The sequence below is a fragment of the Parasteatoda tepidariorum genome, chromosome 12, assembly GCF_982258835.1.
Source record: "Parasteatoda tepidariorum strain Cologne lab strain chromosome 12, Ptep-v5.0, whole genome shotgun sequence".
NCBI lineage: Eukaryota > Metazoa > Arthropoda > Arachnida > Araneae > Theridiidae > Parasteatoda > Parasteatoda tepidariorum.
Genome location: NC_141766.1, coordinates 30,970,909 through 30,998,372, shown reverse-complemented (window position 1 = coordinate 30,998,372; position 27,464 = coordinate 30,970,909). Strand labels below are relative to the sequence as shown.

Here is a 27,464-nt window from a genome sequence, read left to right as displayed (position 1 = left end):
TAATATTACTAATTGAAACCCATTAGGTAAACTAAATTCTAGTATTTAATCACTTTACTTCTAGTATTTAACCATTTTATTTAATCACTTTTAAACTATTTTAACAGTTGGTTTCGAACCATTTTTTTAAGTAAATATCTCCTAGTATTTCCAATTAGCAGAGGTAAAGCATAGTTTTAGGAATTGTTTATATAGAATATGTACTTAATATTGCTAATTGAAACGTATTAGGTAAACTAAATTCTAGTATACTAGTCTAGTCTAGTATAGTATAGTCTAGTCTAGTCTAGTATAGTCTAGTCTAGTTTAGTATAGTCTAGTATATACTAGTCTAGTTCACTTTACTTCTAGTATTTAACCATTTTATTTAATCACTTTCAAACTATTTTAACGGTTGGTTACGAACCATTTTTTTAAGTAAATATCTCCTAGGATTTCCAATTAGCAGAGGTAAAGCATAGTTTTAGGAATTGTTTATATAAAATATGTACTTAATATTGCTAATTGAAACGCATTAGGGAAATTAAATTCTAGTATTTAATCACTTTTATTTAATACAATTCTCAGAAAGGTAATAAGATTTAAAAAAAAACATTATTGCGTCCCATCTTAAAAATATACCCTGAAAACAAATCAAATGATAAAAAATTATTACTTTCATTTTCATATGCGTTAACTTAACAAAAAATTATAAGATTTAGCTAAAAATTATATTTTTGAAAACATTACGGTAATATGAGCTTCGTCATAATATTACAAAATAAGGCCAAGATACTAAAAATTCGTCAAAAAATACTTATATATGCGCACACACATAATATAATAAAATAGGCCCCTATTCATATGGGACGTACAGCTCATAGATTCAATATAAAGTGAACAAATAGTAATTGGGAGTTGAGCAACTCCCAATAACTGAATTCCATCATACCTACTTCCCGAATTGTATCAGGATATAATGTTCACTGTTCACAAACATGGTATTTGTTTAAGGATTTTTTTTCGCTGCACTAAAATGAACTTAAAATAAAACATTACGGTTAAATAAGTTTGTTTTGCAAATAATTTTACATGTTCATATTTAATTTTTTTAATCCTTACTTGTATGTATGTTGATGCTGGGAGGAGTTTTACGTCCCGAATGTAAAGCACACCCCATCATACATTTAGGAAAAAATTTCGGTAAAATCACCTTACTTGTATGGTAATGACATTTCTGGTTAAAAAAAAGCACACAATTCTGGTAATAAAAAATATACAGCATTTAAACCATTTATGTGATATTCTTTCTTCTCATGATGGTAACGGTTACCGGAAATTCAGGTTTTATAAATTATCGTTCTCATTACCACATAAAAATACAAACCTGAAAAGGAAATTTAACCGAATAAATGGTTTTTATGCCACGCTTTAAGGTATCATGCTAAAATCATGCTTCAGAATCGTCATTCATTTTGCTATTTAATTTTTAATTTTAATCCCTTAATGTCTATTTTTTATTATTTATTATTGATGTCTAATTTTAATTCTTTGATGTCTGTCTGTCACCAAATAAAAAAGTAATCGACTGTTTACACTTATATCGTTTACGTAAAATTTCGGGTTTTTTAAATGACTGATAGGATAGGAAGGCTGATAGGATAGGAAGGCTGATAGGAGGTCACAGTTTATTATTTATTTTCCTAATATATTTCTCGATCAGAGAGAAAAGGGGCCTAAATGATGGTTTCAAGTGTTTTAAAAATGCTATACTCGGAAAGATCAGTCTAAGACGTCTGCTGTATGCATCTTTTATGGGGGCAGTGGGACTTACTTATTTATTCACTTATATGTGTGGGTTTTTAACTGTAAATACCAAGAATAGCTTAAAAACTCTTTTCAATTTGAAAAACATGCAGCACAATTTTTTGTAATTAGGTAGATGCTCCATTTATGTCACACTAGAGCTGTACAATCGGCTATCGGTAACTCCATTTATGTCACACTAGAGCTGTACAATCGACTATCGGTGACTCTATTTATGTCACACTAGAGCTGCCCAATCGACTATCGGTGACTCTATTTATGTCACACTAGAGCTGCCCAATCGGCTATCGGTGACGATCTGGGAAGCATCCCTAGATCCGAAAAGACATGCCATTACAATGTTAATCCTTTGCAGAGGGGGTGACTCCTCCGCTTTGGTAGCTCGACGACCTGCACGCGATGTCGAGTACTTCACGGTAGATCAGTGCAACGAGGATCGATGCCGTACACCCTCGGTTCCTATGCAAGCTGATCAAAGAGGTCAACCATCGTAGAGGTCACCAAGCTTACAGTGAACAGTGTCATTACAAACAGTTCACTGCGGGAGAGCAAAATTTTGAGAAAAAGTTTTACAACAGGATTCGATCCCACTACATTAACGCTTAAGAGCAGTTTGCGGAGCAGTAATACCACACGAAGTCCCCTAGTAATTTTTTGCAAGTAAAACAACCATATAAAGTAAAACAACCATACCATATTTGTACATTACCAAAGCTTCCGATGCCGAGTGTTAAATTAAGTATTCAGTGTTTAAAATAAGGAAAATGTTACTTTAAAAATTATGATAATGTTAAAAAAAAGACGAGTAACGGTAAAAATAGCATTTCGTTATTGCACCCCATAAAAGTATGCTGAATATAGTTAAGGGTTCTGGAGGAATATAGTTAAAGGCTCTGGAGTATGAAATAGAAACATACAAAGCAACGAGTTAAGCTCTTGTAAAAAATTAAATGCAATTGAGCAATAGTAAGAATTATAGTTTATGGTAATATATTTTAACTATACATGTAAAACCCTAACTATTAAAAGTAATTACATATAAATAACGTGGTCTTAAAATGTTTACGCCAGTATTCTCTGTGTTTGAGGACTGTCACAACTCTAACTATTATCATTTGCCAAGCCTATAAAGTTTATGTAATTCTTTTCCTACTTGCTTTATTTTATTTTTAATCTAGATCTTGTTAACAATAATATTTAATTTGAATTTAAAACGACAATTTTATATATTTTTTAATAATGGCTCGTGTTACAAGAAATTGTGGGAAGAAAAAATTATTTATAATTAAATAACACAACAAGATTGCAAAAGCGAAACATTTAAGAATGAAAAAGCAGCTCATTATATTTTTTAAAGATAACAGAAATTCAAAAAAAAAAAAAAGCTTAGTTATAGTGAGACAATTACGAAAAACATAAATCTATATCGCTTACGATAATACACGATTACGATCGTTTACGATAATATCGTCATCATTATAGAAATTGTAAATAGCGAGACGTGAAGAATTACGTGAGTGTTATAGAGAGCGATAATTATCGAGTACAATATTATTTGAGTGATGATACATCTCTTATTCGCAAAGAAACTATTGCATATGCGAAAATAATGTAAATGAGTAACATTTAAAAAAAACATGATATATCGTGATATGTAAGTACTTTATTTGCGTCGCTCTAGACCTGCACAATGGGTTAATGGCGACCATCTGGGAAACATCCCTGAGGATGATCCGAAGACATACCATCGCAATTTTGATCTTCTGCAGAGGGGATGGCTCCCCTGCTCTGGTAGCCTGACGATTTGCGCGTGAAGTCAAGAGCAGTTTAACGAGAACCGATACCGCACTCCCTCGGTCTCTACCCTGGCTGATCAAAGTGGCCACCCATCCACATACTGACCGTAGCCAGCGATGCGATGTTCTAGAGGGAACGGTTTCTACGATCAGTCCTCTGCGGAAACATCAATATTATCAATGTATATCGTGAAACATCAATATTATCAATGTATATCGCGAAACATCAATATTATCAATGTATATCGTGAAACATCAATATTATCAATGTATATCGCGAAACATCAATATTATCAATGTATATCGTGAAACATCAATATTTCCTGGCGATATATTTTGATGTAAAAAATCGAATAACACCCAGCCATATTAACCGGTATGCATAAAAATATTCTTTTACAGTTTTTGTTGGCAAATTAATTCAATCTTTTCATAAATAGTTAAATAATTTGAATAACGCCTACAAAAGCAAAGCACATTTTGATGTAAAAAATCTAATAACACCCAGCCATATTAACCGATATGCATAAAAATATTCTTTTACAGTTTTTGTCGGCAAATTAATTCAATCTTCTCATAAATAATTAAATAATTTGAATAACGCCTATAAAAGCAAAGCATATTTTGATGTAAAAAATCTAATAACATCCAGCCATATTAACCGGTACGCATAAAAATATTCTTTTACAGTTTTTGTTCGCAAATTAATTCAATCTTTTCATAAACAGTTAAATAATTTGAATAACGCCTATAAAAGCAAAGCATATTTTGATGTAATAACACCCAGCCATATTAACCGGTATGCGTAAAAATATTCTTTTACAGTTTTTGTTGGCAAATTAATTCAATCTTTTCATAAATAGTTAAATAATATGAATAACATCTATAAAAGCAAAGCATATTTTGATGTAATAACACCCAGCCATATTAACCGGTATGCGTAAAAATATTCTTTTACAGTTTTTGTTGGCAAATTAATTCAATCTTTTCATAAATAGTTAAATAATTTGAATAACGCCTATAAAAGCAAAGCATAATTTGATTTAATAACACCCAGCCATATTAACCGGTATGCGTAAAAATATTCTTTTACAGTTTTTGTCGGCAAATTAATTCAATCTTTTCATAAATAGTTAAATAATTTGAATAGCGCCTATAAAAGCACAGCTGCATCACTTTTACTAAAAATCCCAATAATAAGCATCCCTAGCAAAAATCTTATTTTCTTAATGCTTTCAGTTTCTAATACGAAGCTCAAATTTCTTTAATCATCTAATTTCGTTATATTATCTCTTAAATTCAATTGTAAACTCCCATCTCAGCTAGACTTGTCTGACTTAAACTACCTGAATATTTAAACCAGTTCACAGACTATCTATTCATTATCTTTTTAAATTACATCTAATAAAGTTCATAATTAACTCTTGCCATTCAAACCCTTCATTAATGGTATAGGAATCCCTACTGCACGATTTATTTTAAGTAGAGCACACCTTGATAAACAAAGGGCTTAGGATAAACCCTAGTGTTTTGAAAATAAACATTTTTGCCCCACACTGATTTCCGACCCTCAATCAAACCAATATCTTGGGTTCCATACATAAAGCCTGCATGCACCAGTAGTCCGAGCGAATCACAAGCGAATCTCCAAACACTCGACCTTATGCCTTGAGATGTGACGTCATTTTTAGACGTCTTGGCCTTTCTTACTAAACACGAACTGCATAACGACTTGCACCAACCATTCAAACACCAACTTTTCATCTTTGCTCTTCAAGACAGTTAAGCTGTTTTAGCGGTTTTTCCTCTCCTCTCTTTTCTCTCTCATCTTCAGATCTTCGTGTTCCTTTGCCGGCCGAAGGATTCGGATATTGATAAAATCGCTCTTAACCGGACAAGGGTTATACCGGTAAGTACTCCGGATATTTACTTTTAGTATTTATCTTAATCGATAAAAATTAAAAGCCCATTCACCCTTTACTTATTGGATGTTAAGATTTTGCATGAGAAAATACTTCATCATATCTTTCTCAAAGCCAAACCTCAACACTTGGAACTAATAAATTCTTTTAATACCGTAAGTAGTTTAAATTTAAAATGTTTATTTAGATATAAATTCGTTGAATTATTTAGCTCGATATTAACACATTATTATTAACTATTATTAAAGCAAATTTTTTACGCGATGTAATTATTAACGTGGTATTAACTATTAATTAGTTAATTTTCAATTTGTCATGATTTATTACTAATTTTAGTTATCGATGTAGATATATTTTGAGAGAAATAACTTTGATAACTATTTTTTACGTGGAATAAATTAACAAAATTTTTTTTTATCAAAATGGCTTATGAATATTTAAAAGAAGAAATATATTTTGTATATCTAAAAATATTTAAGTACGAATTTAATTAAAATTAATATCAAATTTTCAATTTGTCATGATTTATTACTTATTTTAGTTATCAATGTAGATATATTTTGAGAGAAATAACTTTGATAACTATTTTTTACGTGGAATAAAATTAACAAGAAATTTCTTTTTAATCAAAATAGCTTATGAATATTTAAAAGAAGAAATACATTTTGTATATCTGAAAAATATTTAAGTACGAATTTAATCAAAATTAATATCAAATTTTTAATTTGTCATGATTTATTACTTATTTTAGTTATTGATGTAGATATATTTTGAGAGAAATAACTTTGATAACTATTTTTAGATAGAATAAATTAACAAAAAATTTATTTTTAATCAAAATGGCTTATGAATATTTAAAAGAAGAAATATATTTTGTATATCTAAAAATATTTAAGTACGAATTTAATTAAAATTAATATTAAATTTTCAATTTGTCATGATTTATTACTTATTTTAGTTATCAATGTAGATATATTTTGAGAGAAATAACTTTGATAACTATTTTTTACGTGGAATAAATTAACAAATAATTCATTTTCAATCGAAATAGCTTATGAATATTTAAAAAACGAAATACATTTTGTATATCTAAAAAATATTTAAGTTCGAATTTAATTAAAATTAATATCAAATTTTCAATTTGTCATGATTTATTACTTATTTTAGTTATCGATGTAGATATATTTTGAGAGAAATAACTTTGATAACTATTTTTTACATGGAATAAATTAACAAAAAGTTTATTTTTAATCAAAATAGCTTATGAATATTTAAAAGCAGAGATACATTTTGTAAATCTAAAAGATATTTAAGTACGAATTTAATTAAAATTAACATCAAAATTTCCAATATCTCTTATTTCTAATCTTTTTAAAGTTCTAATAAATTAAGAAGGTTTTATCTTCATAATAAAACATTTTTCTTTAAACTAATTCAAAAATATAAACTGTTTTAAAAAAAAATTTCAACAAAAATTTCCTTTTATAATTTTATATTAGCGTAAGATATCGTTTTAATTAAAATTAATTATAAATATTTTTATTTAAATAATAATAATAATAAAATGAATTTAAGACGTTTACCTTCTCAACAATTAGTTTTTATTTAACTAGATATTATTTTTGAATATACTTTTCATAATCTGAAAATTACTTTCTATTCGTAAACGAAAAATCATATTTATAAAATTTTTCATAGTTGGTTATTGCTCACCGGTATGATATAATATGGTTGTTCACGGTATTGAGTATAATTATCTAAAATTGAAATAAACGATTGTCTGTTTTATTTTTTAGAAGAAAAATAAATAATTTTTATCTTCTGCACAAATGATATTCACAATTTTTCAAAAGAATTGGTTTTGAAAATCCAGTAAATCTAAAACCTTTCATGATATCAAAAAATTATAAAAATAATTTGTTTTGTATGTGTATATTTGTCTTTTCTATCACCTTGTTAGTAAATTAAAAAATTGTATTGAATCCATTTTTAGTCTTCAACAAACAAAACCAATTTATTAAGGTAGGTGAAATTGAATTGTTGTTCGAAATATATATATTTTTCTATGATTTACTCCATTTGATATAAAAAGCATCTAATAGAATTTAATATAAGCCCAATTTGTTACTGTTGGTTAGGAAATTAGAATAATTGCATGATCGTAGCTAATTTTCGCTCTTTATGTGAAATTTATTCATTTTTAAAATTGTTCAGGAAATATATGCAATTTTTAAATTTAATGCAGAAAAATATGTATTACTAAATAATATTTTTTGTAAAAATTGCACATAAAAATATTTTTTGTCGTAGGTTTTTTAACCTTTACCGTAAATTTTTTTTAAACAATTCATTGTGTACAAAGTTAATTCATTATATTAAAATAAAAATTAAAAAATAAAAATATATCTTCGTTTTTTTCTATTAAAAATAATGTATAAATATATAAATAACTTCTTTAATATTCCAACTTTTGGTTTATAAATGATGGCTTTCATTGAAAGTTTTATTCTTATGATTCATAATTCATTTATTGAAAAATTAATAAGCAATCTTTAAAAATATCATAAAATAGCGAAAGCGCATTTATAAGTTCAATATTGGAAATTTAACAGAGAAAAGTTACTTCGAAAATTTATCGAAACTAAACCATTTCTAGTCTCATCTCTCTTTATAATGAAATTATAAAAAATAATGAACTTGTAAGACTTAATAATTGTAGAATCAATGTATTGTTCGCAAAATTAAAAATGATACTTAATTATTGAAAATAATAATACTTAATTTGAAAATAAATTTTAAAATATTTCTTTTTCAAATAAAGTCTTCTAAGAAAATTGCAGAAAAATACTCAATGTCTGAAATATGCACTACATCTTTGAAAGTGTTTTATATGTATTATTAATTGAATTTATACCATTTACAACTGAATTACATTAACATTCTGATGTGTAACTCTTAAAAACTTTTTTGTATTTAATTATTTCTTGACACAAGATTATCATGTATGCAATGATGTCCGACTACGTCACCGACTTAGTCGGACACCGACGTCACCGGTGTCCGACTTATGGATATATTTGACGTCAAACCTTCAGTTTTTTTAATTACCAAAACTGAGCCTCACAGCATAAGAGCACACTTTAAATTTACATATAAACTACAGTTGTAAACTTACGTTGAACAGGAGTGTACTTGCGCTGAATCTGAATGCACCTTAAAATATTTATCGATACGTCTATAAAATTGAAGTAACTTTCTAAAAAATACAGTTGAACTCCTTTATAACAATAACGCTGGAAGCGAGATAATTCGCTCGTTAAATCAGGTTGTTCGTTAAACCCGATCTGGCCTAAATTGCCGAAAATAATAGCTATAATGTTCAAAAATGAAATATTTAGAAAATGTTAAAAAACGTCCTACTATTTATATCTTGTTATTCACGCTAATTGGAATAATGTTTGACTTTTTGTGATAGAACATCGGCAGTTATTTGAGGTATAACACGCATTGTAAGAAAAACATTGTGACTTGCATACATTAATTTCAGAGAAGTTTGCAATTTAACGGCAAGCTCTATAGGATGTTCTGACGTGATTTGACTGCTTCTTTACCATCAGTGTCTCTCTGCATATTAAAAACTTATGATCAGGAATGTGCGGGAAAAGACATGAGCAACAGAAGATATAGAATCTATTCAATGGTTTGCATAGAATATCTTCTGATAGTGACTGCTATCGTGAGATTGATGGAAAAACACACGAGAAACTTTTCCTCTTTTTCTCAGCGTGAAATTTTTGAAATTTATTAACAATTTTTTAAAAAATTACCTGAAGGGATTTTACTTTATAAAATGGAAGGAAATTCCCTCGAACAGTCGAATATTTTTTTTCTTTCAGCTTCAATTCTCTCTAGAAGGTTAGAACAACTTCTCGTTAAATCCGAGTTATGTTCACAATAACAGTGTTTATATAATTTATTTTTAAACAATAAACAATCCATATATGAATAATTTTTAGTTAAACCTAGAATCTTGTTAAAACATAGCTCATAATAAATAAGTCTGATTGCGTTTCTAATATAATATTATTAAAAATATTATCGTTTTGCACTAAAAATATATGAGTGAGAAAAAATTCTTTAAAATTTGCGATTGATACTTCGGGGACTTATCTTATAAGCAGTAAAAAATGAATATTTTAAAGTTTAAGCATTTTTATGTATACTACATTAAATATAAATAAACTATACAAAATATCTATACTACATTAAAAATCATACCACAGATGAAAAATGATTTATAAATTGAAAAATAAGTGTTTACATTTTTTTATGAGATGTTTTTTTTTATCATTATCTTTAAAAAAAGTTTGCTTGTTTTCTGCATATTTACTATATTTAATACTTGTTAAAATAAAAATTGTTTTAAAATTAAAAAAAATAACATAAAATGTATTTTTAACCTTTAACGTCAGACGAAAATTGAATGAAAATCTTTATTTTATAAATTTGAAAAAAATTTCATTGCTTCTTAAAATAAAATACCTCGATGAAATTCATTCTTTTTGGCACACTATGCATGTGCTCAGAACATTTAAAAGCAATAAACGTTTTAAAATACCTTAAACATTTTTAAACAAATAAATTTCTAAAACTAAAAATTCCATTAAAATTAAAATTTAATACATTGTTTATTTGCTTATAAAATAATATTGCATTAAAAAACAACTAGCTTTCATAGGATATATGATGTGGATATGGGTAACTAATGACATTGGGCCGCTATACTCACGCTATAGCTCAGCTGTCAAGGCACTGCACTGTCATTGTGAAGAACTAGAGTTCGATTCTCACTGGTGGCTTGATGGGTACGAGCCCAGACCCCAGATTAATGGGTACCAACTTGTCGAGGAAGTAACGACTTTCAGTGCGCAGTGCTGACCACGTCACCACAACAATGCCGTAGGTTCCCGAAATTACTTGCAGCCTTTACCTCCAATGCTTTTTAACTAATTATATAAATATGATATATGATTTTATAAATTTGGATATGAACTACAGGAAACTGAAGATACGATATTTTCACTCGTGCATAATCAGGGTGAATCGAAAAGATAGTGACAAAAGGAAATTTCAAAATTTTATTTTCAATTTATTTTGGAATAAACTTGGGCATCATACTTTCCTTAAATTAGAACTATACTTTGGTTTACAGCAACTAGTGAAAATAATTATTTACTTCTATATTTCTTAACCACTTTCTTAACTATTCCCGGTTGTAGCCGCCCTGATAATACGATAGTTTAAAACTAGTAGTTAAACTAACGGTACTTCACCAACTATGCCTACTTTATGAAAGTAAATAAATAATTGTTAAAAGGAAATAAAATAACGTTACAATTGGGAAGCTCTAGATTATTTCCCGATCGGTTCGAAATAAACAATTAATAACACGGTGCGTGAATAATTACTCTTAACCATTGATCAGAACACTAAAAGAATCTTCAGTTTGGCCAGTAGGTGGCATTCACCTTCGCTCTTAAAGAAAATGATTGCTTAAAGATACACATTTAAGCGATGCCCACTTCATACTTACGCTTGATGGTTCAATGCTCAGGGATGGAGAGAATTTTATTACTTCCGTGAAGAATAAATGGCCTTTCTATTTATGCATATGTTTATATTTCAAAATATTTTCCCATGTGATGATAGTGTTACACAACGTTACATAAATCCAGATTTCGAATATTTATATACTGTAAAAATTATCGGATCAAATTTCGGTACAAAGTACAGACACTTAGAGTGAGCGCATCATCCGGAAAATCCATTTTACCGCAAAATCCTTTTTTCACCTTAAAATATAGTACCGTAGTTTTTAAAGTAATATTTCGTTATTAGAGTGATTTCGTGAATTTAAGGTAATTATTACTGTAAAAATTACGGTATATGAGATTTTTTGCTTCGTGACATTTTCCGGTGAAAATGGTTTTTATTGTAAAAAGTTTACTGGAATAATTTTTACCATTTTTACCAGAGCATGTTACGGAACAAAAAAGTTTGATATACCGTAATTTTTACAGTAATATTTATTTAATTAACAGAAATTCAATACTCTTAATTAAATAAATATTACTGTAAAAATTATTAAAGTAACGATAATTATTAAAGTAAAAATTACAGTATATCAGTTTTTTGCAGCGTAGCATGTTCCACTAAAAATGAATTTTACCGTAATTTGATCCTATACGAATATTGAACACTCTTTTTCAAATTAAGATAAAACAGCTATTTTGATATTCAGTATTATATCCAATGTACACGTGATTGGTTAAAATCATTAGGGATCGGAGAAATGCTCAGAACTCATGAACACCCCAGAGTGTTTCCCAAAAATTAAAAATGTCAACATATCTTCAAAGTAGAGAATAGGTGTCCTAATATGGGATATAACAGAATTATATTAAACACGTAAGTTCTAATTATTATTATCTTAGATCATGGTTAGTAACAAAGTATTCGCACACATTTGATTAAAATAATAACTTCAATGACGAACTTCAATATTTGATAAAAGTATATTTTGTGAACAGTAGGGGAGAGTGGTGTCAATTGTAACATTTTTTACTTAACTATTTTTAACTAACAAAAAATCCAATATATTATTAGTATTAATTGACAGACGAGTAAAGTAGACTATCCTCTACTAGAAAAAAAATTAAATACCTGATTTTAAATATTATTATATTAGTTATTAACAATTTTTGACAGTCGTGCACTTGTTACAATTGTCCCCACTTACGGGGTCAATTGTAACAGTTCATAAATTCAACTAAAACATAGTTAATTATACATATTATCATAGTTGTGATCTATTTTTTATTGATCAAAATAGTAGTAATATTTTAGGAGTAAAAATAATAATGAGCAGAGACCTAAAGGGTTAAACTTTTAACTTTAAGGGGTTAAAAATTTTAATTTATGCTGTGAAAGGTGACAAATAAAATAATGCACATGCAACATAATATAAATGCTATAGGAAACTATTGGTGATTCTTAAAGAGTTAAGTAATGGTTTGTAAACATAAGATTATTTATTTTCAGCTGTTACAATCGTCCCTTTACTTATTGTTACAATTGTCCCCAAGACGCCATTTCAGCTTCATTTGTTAAAAACAATGCTAGTTAATTAGCAAAACTAATCTTTTTTTTATTGAAATGTTAATTAAGGTGTCCACTTACATATTCGGTTACTAATTTTTATTTGTTTAAACAAAATTACTTTGTTACAATAAAATATTCTAATACCAAAAAAAGTACTTGCGTGACGTGAAAATATCTTTTGTGATGTAACTCTTTCAAAAGTACATAAAAATGGTTGCCATCAGGAGTGTACATGTAGATTTGTTAAATACACCTTGTGCACCACCTAGGAACCAAATCTAGAACTCGACACTCGAAATTTTTGCTCTGTTACAATCGTACCCTGTTACAATTGACCCCACTCTCCCCTACCCATTCTCGCAGTACAATCAATAGAAGACGTCTGTTATCTCACTATCATTTTCACGCAACTTTTACACTGTGAAAAAGTTTGGTATATAGTTGCCACCGATTTTATGTACATTTTTAAGTTTTTTGTAATACATATTGTAATACATTCGTTCGAGACATTCTAGTATTTTTGAGAATGGAAATCTGACGACAAAAGAGTGCTCCAATTTTTTTTCACCTGTTTACATATTATTCATCGTTTTAGGCTTGAAACAACTTATCAGACTTATTAACAACTTATTATTTGAAGTATTGTTATTCCTGAGCATATCTTTATTTTCAAAAAAAGTAATAAATCAAAGCAGAAAATCATCTGAAATGGTTAAATGATTAAAAAAAAATCGCTATCACTTTTATCATTTTTTGTGCAGGTCACACCTTTGTGAATGAAATTTAATTAGTTATCCACACTGTTTATGTTATATTCCCCCTAATGTTGAAGTATTAGTCATATCACGTGTACTAGATAATTCAAAAACACAAGTTTTAAAAAAGTAATCTTTTGCCTTATTTTAAGAGTTTTCTAGTTCCAACATCTACCACTAGGTTTCAAATGCGATTCCTTTTATAGTTGTCTAATTATAGCGTTTAAGCATTTGAACTTGATAACCTTATCATAAAAAATAAGTAAATGCCTTGAAAATATTAAGTATTTTTTTTAGTATATACCCATGATATTTCTGTAAAATTCCTTAACCTCGAATGGAAAACCTAAAACAAAACTTAGTCTAATGTCTAATCATAAAAAAGGAATACTATCCCTAACCTAATTCCTAGGTATCCTATAGTACTATTCCTAATTTTCTAATCGAATCATACCTAAAATCGAAAAAAGCCAAAACCTAGTCATAAAAAATAAATACATATCTCAAAAAATATGAAGTAATGTTGTTTTAGTGTGCACCCACGATATGTCTGTCCTTGAGACAGCAAACTTTTTCGACCTCAATTTTAATACGTGCAATTCTTAACTAGAAGGGTACATTTATATAAATTTTGTATGTTTATAAGTATATTTACGTAAGTAAATTACCCTTCTAGCATTTTATGCATGCTATGTATTTTCATAATAGTTCAAATTAAATTATACTACGAAATATGTAGGAGGTAGTTAGTTTACCTGTAGCAAAAACATCAAAAGTGCAATTAAATATTATCGTTAAATTAAGTCGTTAAAAATATTACAATATTCAGAAAACTTTAAAACATTAAAAAATTATATAGCTTGTATTTAAATAAAATAACTAGGATTTCAATATTAGAATGAATTACAATAAAACAATAAATTGAAGCTAGCTTTCAATTTTTATTTTGTTGAAAATAAGTTTCTGAAAACTTAAAAGAGTAAAATTATTTAAATAATAATTTTAGATTTAAATAGCAATTTATACTTTGCAAATTCGCGTTATTGCGAAAAGCCATTTTTATGCAGACAGTTTTGTACGAAAACTTTAACAAGATTTTCCATTTTTATTGCATTTATTTCAATAATAAAACCAGCAAAATATTTTGAAAAGAAATGCAATAGGACTTGAATTATATACGTATAAACTTTAAAAAATTTGGTTTATTTAATATCAGTTGTGAATTTTATTAATTTTATATCACAAATCTGTATTTAATTACTACAATTCTTACAATCAGGTCTCAATTAAATGTTCTAGAACCATTATAAAGTTTAGAAAATTTGACTTTAATAGTTTAAAAATATTCTTAGAAGTAAAAGTCTCATTTTTGTCAGTTCAGCGATCCTCAAGGGTCACTTCATTATTTTTGACAACCCTTTAATCACGAAATCACGCGATTTTTGACAAAACATTAAGTCTCAAATACTTAGTGGAACTGTTTTCTCACTCGCTTGTCACAGTACATTTTGGAACTTAAGAAATTTTTTTTATGTAATTTTAAATCCATTTGTTCTGTACGATGAACGTTAGATTGGTTAGTGTGTGCGCTTGTCAAGCAGATTTTGTTGAGATCAATTTGGGTATGTCATTTTGTGTTGTATTTCCTTGTCTATTGTCTTAATCGACATGTAGCATTAAACCTAATACTTTTGACGAAATTTGTATTCCCAAATCAATGTGCAAATTTCCCCAATGTAACTAATATTTTGTTCGAAGTATTTTCAAGCAAAATATTTCATCTAAAACGAAGAGAATTTCTTGAATTTTGAGAATCCTTTTCTGACAGTGAAAGTAACGTGTTATGTGATTTTTTCATTTAATAAGTGTAACTTCGATAACCTTAGTTGTAGAATGTGCTTCTTTCTAAAATGCAGCGCTCTCCTATTAGAAATAGCTAAATTCCAGGAACAAAGAACTTATATTATACGAAATTCAATTTTACGTCATAAACATAGTCAAGTTGCACTCAAAATAGTTAATGAGAAAATTAAAACTAGCAAGGAACTCTTATTTCCTTGTTTTTAACTTCAAAATAAAAACTATTTGAAGAAAGTACGCATTATCCTTTGTTTTAATTTATCTGATAATCTTGCTGTTAAAATAAACTGAAGGTAACTATTAGGATAGTTAATTTTCCTAGTTACTAATTCAAGGACAGGTTTGGGAAGATTAGCAATATTTTTCCTTAAATTTTCTATTTTTAAGTTTATTACTTAAAATTATTAAATTTATTGCGTAAGTTAACTTACACATAGTTTTTTTTTCATTAAAATTTAAGTTCGCATTTTATTCATACATTTGTTACTTTGCACAGTTAAACTATGTTTTGATTAAAAACTATTTTAATAAGAAGAATTTTTAGAAAAATACATTTGTGGCTTTCAAAGGTTAATTATTGATATTTAAATGTTGACAAAGTCAGTATCAATTGTTAAATATTATTACTTTTTTAAAATATCACTGTATTAAGTATTATTCGTTCATTTATTACTATAATGAAAATTTATAATTTATCATTAAAAATAGCATACAATTAAATTTCTGAAAATCCTAAAAACTTTATAAATATTTTTAGTGTATCAGACAGTGGTGCTTCAGTTGTGCATGTTAATAAAAAATAATACACTGGTTTACAGTTCATTAACAAAATTTTAGATTTTCTCAATTTGTGACAAATTTAGAGATTTATTTAATAATAATAGACAAATTAATGGAGTCATTCTACCCGTAGAAAATAATTCTGGTGAAACTATCGTACTGTATTCTAACGAGATTTCTGGTAATAAAAACCGTAATTTTAGTTAATAAAACTAAAATATACGGTTTTTAAACTATTCATTTGGTATATTTTCCATTCACATAGTAATGATTTACCGGTAATTTTGGTTTTCAAAATTATAATTCTTATTACCACACAATTAGTAAAAAATACAAGACTGAAAGATAAATTTAACCGAATAAATGGTTTTTATATCATGCTAAAGCATCCTGATTAAATTACTATATGTTACCACACTTACCAAATCTTATGACATATTATAAAATTATATTTTATTTCTAGTTTTAGGAAAATTTTTACTGAAGCGTTTCGGTAAAAATTACCGAGCTTTTTGGTGTACCCATAGATTATGTAAATTTTGCCATATTCTTATAGATTTGACCATATTTTTTTTCTGTGTTCATAATAACTAATAACCTATGTATAAAATCCATTTAAATGTAAAAATAAAACATATAAGAGTAAATATCAAAATGAACAAACACAACTAACAATCATTGAGAAAACGGTTTTATTTCATACCAATAAATGATCTGAAAAACGCAAATGACATGCAACAGTTAAATGATTTTTAATGTATAGTAACATTTTAAAAAGTCCCAGATACGTTTCATTAACTTTCTGCAGTTTTGAAATATCCATAGTTAAAAACTATAATCTATATTCATATCTAATATTTCCATAAGTTATTTAAATAGTTCCAGATTTAATGACATAAGATTGTGCTGCCATCTATTTAATAAAGATTAAACTAAAGCTATTATAGAGGAAAAACTAATCATGATTAATTTTTGGGCCGTTCTACAAAACCTAGATCATAATTGACTCATTATGCAAGTAATATCTTGTGCTACTTCGAGTATGCTGCTTAGAGCTTTTGCAATATACTATGTTAAAATTGCACTAATTTATGTTTTATTTCTAGTACCCCTACAGAAACTAGATTTAGAGTATATATATATATATATATATATATATATATATATATATAGCGAGGAGAAAAACAAAAATGTTGAGAAGACCAAGATCAATTTGCATTTACGCATCTTTTAATAATTTTAACTCACGTCGTCGAAGCCTTAACGTTTCAATCTACTTCCGCGTTGTTAAGCGAACGATCAAAGTTCTCTGCTCTTCCAATTCAGATAGGATCTGAAATATGTCACTAAGAGTAAATAATTTTGTCTTCTGAGTTGCGCGAAAATGTTCAATTGTTTAGACAACTTATCACCTGACATTGTTTGGCTAATGACTTCAAAAACACTAAAGGTTGATCTTTTATAGAGTTATGGTCAAGGCAAAAAGAAAGAAAAAACGGCTGAAGAAATGACTCACAGAGCAATTAAAGTATCAAATTTATGTCCTTTGTTACACAGATACAGTTTAATGAAGCATTAAAATAAAGTGGAGTGTTTCGGATTAGGCTTCATGATTATTATTTGATTGAGTAATTTATAATAGCAATTTAGATACTTGAACTTTCGATTAAGATAAAGTATAAGAAAGAGAATAATATTCAAATAACTCCCCAATGAGTTTATTTTTGTAGCAAAGCATTTTTATGGCAAAGACCAATTTCATATTAGAAAAAAAAACATCATAATATATTTTGCTTAATCAATTCTTTTAATAAATTATCATTTTTCATTAATTGAAAACATTTGGGACGATTTTTATTAAAAACAGCTGCAGAATATGTATTTAACGTCTACTTTTTTTATATATTTTTTCCCTTCACTAAATCTTTTTACTTGTTTTACATTATGTCTATTTCTGTGAAAGACTAAAGTTAGTGAATATCGACAATCTTTAGGGAAAATATACTATATTTCATACATAAACATAATTGCTTTGCATATATCCGGAATATTTTTTACATATCAATATTTGATGCATATTGGGCGAGTATACCAGGTAGTGGCCCTTAACCTTAAAAAGTATCAGTGTACAGATTACCGGGCAATGCTATTAATGTACATTTTTATGTCATTATCAAAGATGTGTCCACCCAAAGATGTGACTATTATTAATAATAACCGGATTAATTGAAACAATAACGCCACCGGGTCGTGCTGGTCACTGCCCAATATTCTCAAAACTGATTTTTTTAATGATTTAAGGCCATTAGTCATATATACCAGTCTATTATTTCACAGTCATTATTTATCTATTCTAATCTAATAAACATTTCGCATCATAAAGGGGCAAAATGATTATTGACACTTCGAACATTTAAAAAAGCGGTTACGTGAATGTCTTCATATCGGTAATCACGGAAAAATGTTGACATTCGCCACATTTGGCTGGTAACATATCACATAATTATTTTTTATTATTAATATATAGTATCGTATATTTATATATTATCGTATATTTATTTACTTTTTCGTTTCTTTGGTTCATATGTTACGCCATCAATGTTATGCTATTTAATCAATATTTCACTATTTTTGATTATTTATGATCTGTCATTTGTCAGTCAATTAAGTAGGTGTCAAGCATTCACGGATAAAAGTCACGGTTTCAAACGTCTAATAAGTTGTTCCATGCCTAAATCAATGAATAGTGGATAAAAAGGCGAAAAAAAGTGGACCACCCTTCTGAAGTGTTAGTCATTGTTAATCTCAAAAATACTAGAATGTCTCGAACGAATGTATTACAATACATATTACAAAAAAAACTGTAACCATGCTGGAACGATTTTATTTCGACAGAAAAAGCTAATTTTCTTTATAAAAACATTTTTATTTTTGTACACTATTATTGTGGTGTATAAATGTTTAGGAAATTTCGTTTACCTATACTCCACGAAGTATAGGTAAACGAAATTTCACTTTAATGACTTTACTTAACTTCTATAATGGTTTAAAGTCCTGCCTTTCTTATGTTATTTTAATGCGCTACATTTTTTTTACATCTTTCAAAGAATTCAATAAACTGAAATAATTTCTTCTCAGGAATGTATGAGGCCTAAAAGCTGTAATAAAAAAATTTAATTCATTGATGGCAAAAATTATATTTAATTGCTGCTTTTTAATATTTTTATATATTGACAATTTTTATATACTTGCAATTTTTATATGCTTACTATTTTTAAATTTCATAAACCTGAGTTTCCCCGCTATTTAATAAATAAATGTGTTCAAAAACTAATTTGAAAAATTAATAACTTCTCTAAAAAATAATAATAGCAATAATGATGATACAAATATTGAGTAAAATTTCGTGAAAATATCCTCACCTTATATTCCTTTAAAATTTAGTATATTCGATTTAGCCTTTAATTGAAAGAGCTTATTTTCAACTTGGCTGTTTACCTGTGGAAAAAAGAAAACAGTTGTCTTGGTAACTTAAAAAGGGAAGTTTCTATTAGCATTAACGTACAGTGTGCAAAATAAATAAATATATAAATAAATACATAAAAATTTCAAAAACTCAATTTTAATGGTTCCACGGGGTGACTTCAAATATGTTAATTAATTTGTACATTCCATATTTTAAACACAGTTCTCTGAATAAAAAAAATTAAAAAAATTATATATATAAAAAAAAATTCTATTTAAAAAAATTATATGTATAAAAAAAAAATTCTATTTAAAAAAATTATATATTTAAAATTTGATTTTTCAGGAATTATTCAATCAATTTTGCTGAAGTTTGTATTTATAAATGTAAAATCACATTCTTTAAGATAATGCAAACAATTTTATGTCTTACGATGCAAATTTTTTCTAGATTAATATTAAATAAAATGATAAAAATTTACTAAATGTCATTTTTTGCATAGAATTATCTTTGCTTAAACGAATTTTATAATTGTGTGCAAACATTTTTCAATTCGCTTGAAAAGTTACTGAGATATAGCGAAGTACGCAAAAAGTAAAGGTCATAAGAACCATTTATTCTTTTCAATTCACTTTTCAATTCTGTATTTTTTATTAAATATGTGGTAATAAGAACTATAATAATGAAAACCATAATTTCCGCTTACAGTATGAAAGGAAAAATTACCAAATGAGTGATTTAAAACCGTATACTTCGGTTTTATTAACCAGAATTATGGTATTTTTTTACCAGAAATATCTATATCGAACAGTACGGTGATTTTGGCAATTTTTTTTCTGCGCACTTTCTGTTGTTTTGGCGAAATAGTATTTTTAATTAATTCCCCTGGCGGAATTATAAATGATAAGTAAAGGGACTAATTATATAAATATATGCACATATTAATAAAAAAACATATATAAAAACCTTTGCTGTTTCCGAGAATCATTTTCCAGTTATTAATTCCAGAATCAATTAATCAATCCCCAGATCAATTTCCAGAATTATGGTATTTTTTTACCAGAAATATCTATAACGAACAGTACGGTGATTTTGTCAAACTTTTTTTCTGTGCACTCTTCAATGCTTTGGCGAAACAGTATCTTTAATAAATTCCCCCGAGGGAATTATAAATGATGAGTAAAGGGACTAATTATTTAAATATATGCACATATTAATAAAAAAACATATGTAAAAACCTTTACTGCTTCCGAAAATCATTTTCCAGTGGTAGGGAATGGTAGCGGTAGAATTACAATTGTTAACAGAAATATTTCTTATTTTGTCAGTGCATATGCAGGTTTGACTTATCTATGCACTTTGGTAATTAAAATTACTTTTAATTATAAACCAAAAAAACAGAAAAGAAAGCATGAACTTTGCTTCCACTTTAGAGATATAAAGATATAAAATCACAAAATATCGGTAACTCAGAAGACATGGTGAATGCTCGAAAGCGATTACGTGAAGTTTTAGTTGCTTTAACAACAAAAAAAATGCTATTTTGCTGTTTTGAAAGGAGTGGTGTATAAATGTTTAAATTAAGTGGACATTTATTACATTAGCTACCTTTCATTATTAATATATCATGGTCATTAATTATCATCTTGTTGCTCAGTTAGAATCTAATACAAGTTAATAATAAAATAATTGCACTACCATCTGTAAATAAAAAGAAGAAGAAAAATACAGATCCTATCCTAACATAGTGTTATACGGAAGGTGATGTGAGAAAATTAAATGAATGAAAAGTATCCAGAATATAAGTTTCTAAACGTCTTACAACGAATAAAAAAAACGATGTTTCAAAAGTTTTATTTTAGTTGCTTTAACAACAAAAAAAAGCCATAAAATGACGCACGTGTGAGCTATAGTTGTGAGAAGTTAAGGTACCGTAAAAAACAAAATAACATCCCATTCAGAATTTAAATAATTTTTCTTAGTAAATTTTCCTTTTGGCCAAAGATTATAATTTTTTAGCTTTCAGTTTCAACCTTTTAAGACGATTATAAAACAGTCAGTAGCCCTTCGAACCCTAAGAAAAAAAAACCTTTTGAACATCGTTATGCATCAGTGATTACTTTAAAATGAGCAACCTAAGAATGCAATTATTATAACTGTCTCCAGATATTTGTCTCAGTGGTTGAACGGAGGTTAAAACTGGTTAATAGATATTCTCTAACAATATAGAGCATGCCAGATTTGGCCAATGTTAGCTAGATATGAAACAATACTGTCACACATTAGTTAACTGATGAACTTTCCGTATTTCTTAATTATGATACGGGCGTTTATGATTATGTTATGTTCGTGACATTTAAGCGCGTATTCATGCTCTTTCAATTTAGTCGAGAATTTAGAGGTATGCTAATAAATCATATGACTTAATAAACGTTTTCAGAAATATGAGTTGAGAAAAATTTTAAAAAAAGCATCTTTAAAAGCTTTATTTAAACGTGAAAAAAAACAGGTATGCATGATTGCTTCAATATAGTTTATGCTCTAAAGATTTTTTTAGTTGGTATGTATAAGAGATTGAGTTGTATTTCTATTTTGATTGAATAATCCAATGATTATGCCTTATTTTTGCTGTTAGGATGCATTTATTTAAAAAAACAAAGAATAAATTAGCAAATACAAATAAGAAACAAAATAGATTTTTAGCAATGATATTTTTTTTTATATAAAAAAGACGCATTTTTTTACATTTAATATATATATACATTTTTAAAACGTAAAAAATCTAGGAATGCAGAAAAAAATGCTTTAAAAAATTTATAAGTAAAAGAGACATTCAAATAAACTTTCATACAAACAAATCCTTCTTGGTGTGCTAATTTTTTTGTCCATGAGTGTAATTTAAACAACTATATGAAATGCAGAAGTACAATAATCGTTGAGTTCTGATAAACGTTTTATAAAAATTTTATTTGTTTTCAAAACGTCTACTTAAATTCACGACCACTGGTAAAAATTATTTGGAAAATTCTCTAATGCTGTCTGGCTTGCTATTAATAATAAATTCCTCACGAATTCTCCTTATCTTTTCGGCAAAAGAAAACCACTTACGCATATAAATAATGGAAACAACATTAGATACATTCGACCATGTCGTCTCTGGTTTATCTTCTCCATTGGGGTCCATATGCTTCTCAACGTAGCATTCCATGTAAGGAAATTCGGACACATAGGACCTCCAAGCAAGTTACCAGATCACAGACACGAAATCTAATCAATTTTTTGTTGAACAAGGTCATGAAACAACGCTTATATGATAATCAGAATCACCTATATTATATTAACTTCCTTTTTTTTAAATGTATCCGGAAATAAAAATCGAAAAAAATGTTATGCATATTTTAAACTTTTCAAAGCATAACTTTGTTTCAATTCGTTCTAAAACAGTTGCTTCATACATCTAAGTGAAATATTTATTTAAGAAAAGTGATATAATTATTTGTAGTTGAAGTTTAAAATAATGTTCATTTTGTTGTTGTTGTTGACGTATGCCTGTTTAGACAGAGCGGGTGCGATTGTTCTTGTTTTCCAGTGGCGCCATCTATGGCCAAGAATTCAACTTCTGCCACACCATACGTCACATGTTCATTTTGAACAACATAAATGACTAATAATACTTAAACTTATCCAGTAAGCAATAGGTGCTATCTTTTACGAACGGGCCATTATTTTCAAGAAATTAAAAAGGGGTCGTACGAGTATTATATTTCGTTCATAACCTTTATCTCCGTCTTAGCACTTTTAACTTCACTGCAGTACTAAAAATCACACGTCAATAAGCTAATATTCTTTAGCGAATACATATCCGGGTACATATTGAAAAGTGGTAGGCTTTCAGTCTGGAGAAATTTAAAAAGAGATTGCTTTCACACAAAGAAAAAAATTCTGGTAATATTACCGTACAGTGTGGTAATGACATTCCTGGTAAAAAAACACTCTGGTTAATAAAACCAAAATACGCGGTATTTAAGCCGCTCGTTTGTTAATTTTGCCATTCATATAATAACGGTAAATTATTGCATATTACTACTCATTTAGTAAAAAATTGGAAAACTGAAAAGAAAATTTAACCAAATGAATGGCTTTTATGCCATGGTAAAATATAGGTATCATGATAAAATTAGTAAATTTTACCACATTTACTAAATTTTATCACATATTATAAAACCATATTTTATTGTTAATTGTATCAAAATCAAACCAAGCTTATGGTGTTGTCATAAAGCTAAAAACACGGTAAATTTTACCATATTCTGGTGGATTTGAGTATACTTTTTTCTCAGTGTAGTTAACACGTTCGCTTCCAATATCGGTGCAGCGCGTGTTAGACACTTGAATCAAAATTGGTAAGGAAGGCTCCCTCCAGTCTGGGAAAAATTAGATAGTTGCAGCAAATGAACGTTTATGTTAGTAGAAATTTCTTTTTCCAAGATAGAATTTAAACGCTTTGATATCAGAAAGAGCAAAGTTAGAGAGGTTCATAAATGCATTAAACGATTTCAGAGATTTCTGGAAGTCTTAGTCATGACCATTTCAGTCCCAGAAACGTTAATAGAAAACTTTTAAAAACAGGAATAAACGTATTTATTTAGAAAATATTTCCGGTCTTACGTTAGATAATCGAAAAATAATTTTATTTAGGCATAAAGGTTTAGCTCGTGTTTTAACTTGAGTCACAATTGTTCAGCAAGGCTCCCTCCTATCTGTGAAATATTAGAATGTGGTAGTAAATTAATATTTATGCTAGTAAAAATTTCTTTCACTAAGATACCCTTTTAATGTTTTGAGATCAGGAGTTTTCATAGTAATATACAGTCAAACCTCGCTATAGTGAACATGGTCTATAGCGAACTCCCGGATATAGTGAACGAATGTTCGCTTCCGTGCCTTGCTGAACAAATATAATATTATTTTTTGTGGATATAGTGAACCAAAAGAGGAGAGGAAATTGGATATTATGAACTTTATTCTGTCTTCGACAGATTTTCTTCTTCATTTTTTGGTAATTCTAAAACTTCTACATAAAATACATATACAGATTTTTAAAATCATCTATTGAGTGGAATTTAGCCATAAGCATGTCTTCTTGTTTGCTTTTTCGATCTCAGTTTCCTATCCCTGTATAAAGACCATCCCTAAATTTTTTGTACGCAAGACAAAGAGTTATAAAAAATAAACGTTAACACATTTTTTGTTACTACATATTGTTTTTTAATCCTTTTGGCATTCCTTTTTATTGTTTATTTAAATAAAGTTCAATAAAAGGGAGCAGTTCGGAAAAATTAGCTAAAATTGTTTGCAGTACGGATATAGTGAATTCCCGGTTATAGTGGACCGAAATTTTGGTCCTTTGAAGGTTCACTATATCGGGGTTTGACTGTATTTACCATACATAAAAATCATAATACATGAAATAAATTATTACATTAAATTTGTCTCCTTTCGATAAAACTTTTTAAGAATTTCTTAGATTAGTAGAAGTCTTAGTTGTGACCCTTCACGTCCCAGAAATGTTAAGAGAAAAGTTTTCAAAATCTGTCATAAATCTATTTTTTTAGGAAATTTCTCCCGTTTACGTTAGATATTGCAAAAAGGTTTACAAAAATTAAGCGACTGTTAGGCACTTGAGACATAATTGTTAAACAAGAGGTCTGTCAAAAGTTAGATAGTGGTATCAAATTAACGTTTATGCTAGTGGAAATTCCTTTTCAAAGATACTATTTAAACTTTTTGAAGTCAGGAAGGACAAAGTTTTCATATTGATATATTTTCCTTACATAAAGGGTCATAAATGCAATAAAATATCGTGATTCGTCACTTGTTCAATAAAACTCCTTAAAATGTCTGAGGTTCGTGAAAATCTTAGTTGTGACCATTCTCGTAAGCGAAATGTTAAGAGAAAAATTTTAAAAATCTGTCATAAATCTCTTTGTTTAGAAAATTTCTCCCGTTTACGTTAGCTATTGCAAAAAGGTTTATAAAGATTAAGCGAGTGTTAGGCACTTGAGACATAATTGTTAAACAAGGCTCCCTCCAGTCGGTGAAAAGTTAGATAGTGGTATCAAATTAACGTTTATGCTAGTGGAAATTCCTTTTCAAAGATACTATTTAAACCTTTTGAAGTCAGGAAGGACAAAGCTTTCATATTGCATATAAATGCAATAAAATATCTTGATTTGTCATTTGTTCGATAAAACTCCTAAAAATTTCTGAGATTCGTGAAAATCTTAGTTGTGACCATTCCCGTAAGCGAAATGTTAAGAGAAAAATTTTAAAAATCATACATAAACCTATTTGTTTAGAAAAAATTTCCGGTTTTACGTTAGATAGAGCAAAAAGGTTTATTTTATTGACCAAAAATTTCTCAGGTGCCGCTTAATGATTCGTTACGATAATAAACCATGCAATTCGGAAGGAAGAAAAATTCGGTGAGATTTTTTGTTTTTTCTTGAGCCTGACCCCCAACACATTACGTAGAATACATCAAAATCAGTAGAGTGTAAAAGAGGAGTTCTACTTCTTGGTCGATTATGGTGATAAGATATCTAACTTTTTTTTTATTGGAAATAAATTTCAATACGTTTCTTTAAAGAAAACTAATAATAAGATAATGATGAAATAGTGTGAATCATCTCACATCGTATCACAGTACCCATGGAATAGATGATTTATTTCAAAATATATATTATTTAAATTTAAGCATTATATTCACTTCCAAATTCAAAGTAAGAGTTTAAGTAAAAATGTTAGAAGAAATGAAGTCATTATGCTTTTTTTAAGTTCCTTTTCTTTCATTTTTTTTACACTTTTGTTAAGTGAACGTGTTAATGTAAAGATAAAATGTTCTGTTGAGCTATTTATTTGTCGAGCTATTATTAAGTGTCATGATTCGTAAGGATCTGAATTTTTTTTTACAAATCGAAGTACTGTTTTTACTTTTAATCTAAATAGACTTGTAAACTTATTACCTTTAAAAAAAAAAAAAAAACTTATTTTTAATCCAGTTTTGTACATTTTCATACGCTTAATAAAGAATGACACTCTGCATCGGATTGCAAATTTCAAGCAACAATATCACTATAACTTTTTTTCGAAACAACCTGAAGCTCATTCACAAGCATGTTGAATATGTATAAGCTTTTTTTTTCGTTCTGATGGTTTTTGAAAAAATTTTAATGGGTGGTACTGAGTAAAAACAAGAACAAAAAATAAGACAGAGAGTGAAAAAACTAAAATCATTACACTTATAGTTGGTTTTTGTGAGGAAAAAACTAAGCTCTTACTATTCTTAATTATAGACTGTTTATCTCTTTTTATTTTTTCCGAGTAAAAAAAAAAAAAGGTCCAATACGTCTGTTATAACTGATAGAAAAAATTGGCAATCATGGATCTTTTCGAAAAAAAAAGCTATAATAAAACAATGTTCTTACCACACTGCGAAAGAAATTCTTGTAAAACCACTGAACTGTATGGTAATAACATTTCTGTTTAAAAAAAAATCATAATTCTGGTATTAAGAATCAAAATAAACGGTATTTAAACTTTTCATTCGGTATTTTTTCCATTCATATGGTAACTGCTCATTAAAAATTTTGGTTTGTAAAATAATAGTTCTCATTACTACACATTTAGTAAAAAATACAAACTGAAAAGCAATTTTAACCAATGCCATGGAAAAGTAAAGTTAACCAATAAAAGTTTTTCATGCCATGCTCAAAGATTAAAATTACCATATTTTACCAGAATTACCAAATTTTATCATATATTATGAAACCATATTTTCGATGGCTCAAGGGATAGAGCGTTCGCCTCCCAATGAGGCGTACCGGGTTCGAATACCAGTCGATACGAATTCCGCATC

General features: G+C 28.0%; 1 protein-coding gene across 3 annotated transcripts in view; it reads left to right on the top strand.

Moving 5' to 3' along the window:
* The first annotated feature begins 5,305 nt into the window (after positions 1–5,305).
* LOC107440903 (uncharacterized) overlaps positions 5,306–27,464 on the top strand; it is a 134,539-nt gene continuing 112,380 nt past the window's right edge. For 2 of the 3 annotated variants that reach the window (XM_087156160.1, XM_087156161.1), the window contains exon 1: positions 5,349–5,511. The gene's annotated coding sequence lies outside the window, so the exon portion shown is untranslated. Of the gene's footprint in view, positions 5,512–27,464 lie in introns of all 3 variants that reach the window. The other variant, XM_043040997.3, reaches the window with a different exon arrangement.